Below are 1396 nucleotides of genomic sequence, written 5' to 3'. Positions count from 1 at the left end.
ATCTTCACCTTCGAGAGTACGGATCATCCGGGAATTTTTTTTTTTTTCAAAGAGTCTCGGCAGCATATGGGAAAGAAACTGAAAGGAGGGAAAGAGCCCCAGGCAAAGTTGCCAACTCGTTTGTTTGGCCCTTAGAAATTAAGAGGGGTGGTAGAGCAGGGGATTGTAGGAAGGGGGCTCCCTTTGCTATCCATCAGGTTTTTTCAGAGGGAGAGAAGTGGGGGCGGGGGGAGACAGAGACACAGAAAGATATAGAGAAAGAAAAGACAGAAACAGTCACAGAGAGAGAAAGAATAAGAAAGGGAACAAACATAACTTGGGAAGCTGCGAGGTTTTGACAAAATGCAACGAACGCGAGGAGCGCCTGAGCCCGATTGGAAGACCTAGGGAGCCGGTCTACTAGCTGGTTCTTGCTGCTCCTGAGGGCTGGGCGCCTAGTCTTGGAGCGATTGGACCAAGGGGCGGCAGTAGGGGGTGGGGGGCGGCGGGGGGCGCGGCGGCTAGGGAAGGAGGAGCGCAGGAGGTGTAAGTGTTGACTGCGGCGTTTTGCAAAGTTTCCTCACAAGCACAGAGTTCCCTAAGGGTGCTGACTTGGAAAGGCGAGGGACCGACCCGAGCTACGGGAGGAGAGGGAATGAGATGCGAAATCCTCGACCCCTTCGGCCCCCTGCGAATAGAAAGGGAGCGGACACCGCTGCAGCCTCCTAGGAGGACAGTTGGGCGGGTCGAAGGTGGGCTCCTGGAAGAGTGAGGGAACGGCGCTTCTCTTCCCCTTCCTCTATCTCTTCCTTCTGCTACTCCCAAAGCTGAGAGCTGGGATGGTGGGGAGAGAAAGTACAGAAGATCCTATATGGCTCAAAGTGTGGACACAGGCTCTCCAGGAGCCCGGCTATTTGAGAGGCGCCGCACTGGTCTTCTCAGTACTGCGTTTTCAGAGATCTCGGGAGTTAGTGCGCAGCCAGGGCAGGGCCGGCTGAGGCAGCGAAGGGAGGGAGAGAGGGGGTGAGGGGGGAAGGGAAGGGGGAGGAGGAGAGGAAGGCAGGGGGTGGGGGAGGGGCGGGGGCGCGCAGAGGTAACCCCCGGCTCCAACTGCCATTGCCCGGCCCGCTGTCACTCAGCCAGTGCTGGGCCCAGGATTGGCGGCCCGGCCCCGTTACGCAGTTGCCTGGCGTTCACATACTCGGGGAGGGCAGTAGAAAGGTGATCAATCTTCATCAGGCTACATTTCCAATCACCTAAACAACCGAGCAAGACAGCCACTTCGACAAGGTAAATCGCTTGATTTATTTAGTTTGCAAAGTGCCTCTGCAGACTTTTCCCAAACCCCCACCACCCACCCCTTACTTCCCTGACTCATTTCTAGTGCAGCTGCAGCAGCAATCAGCTCCCCCCCCCC

The 1396-nt window shown here is 56.9% G+C and overlaps 1 protein-coding gene across 2 annotated transcripts in view; it reads left to right on the top strand.

The window, feature by feature from the left end:
- The first annotated feature begins 1048 nt into the window (after positions 1-1048).
- Positions 1049-1396, top strand: part of OTX1 (orthodenticle homeobox 1) — an 8222-nt gene continuing 7874 nt past the window's right edge. The window contains exon 1 of one of the 2 annotated variants that reach the window (XM_069069003.1): positions 1049-1269. The gene's annotated coding sequence lies outside the window, so the exon portion shown is untranslated. The remainder of the gene's footprint in view (positions 1270-1396) is intronic. The other variant, XM_069069002.1, reaches the window with a different exon arrangement.

This window comes from Petaurus breviceps, unplaced genomic scaffold (assembly GCF_028583685.1).
Source record: "Petaurus breviceps papuanus isolate PSGF00001 unplaced genomic scaffold, PetGlider_PUasm1.0 90775, whole genome shotgun sequence".
Taxonomy (NCBI): Eukaryota; Metazoa; Chordata; class Mammalia; order Diprotodontia; family Petauridae; genus Petaurus; species Petaurus breviceps.
This window is presented reverse-complemented; position numbering and strand designations above follow the sequence as displayed.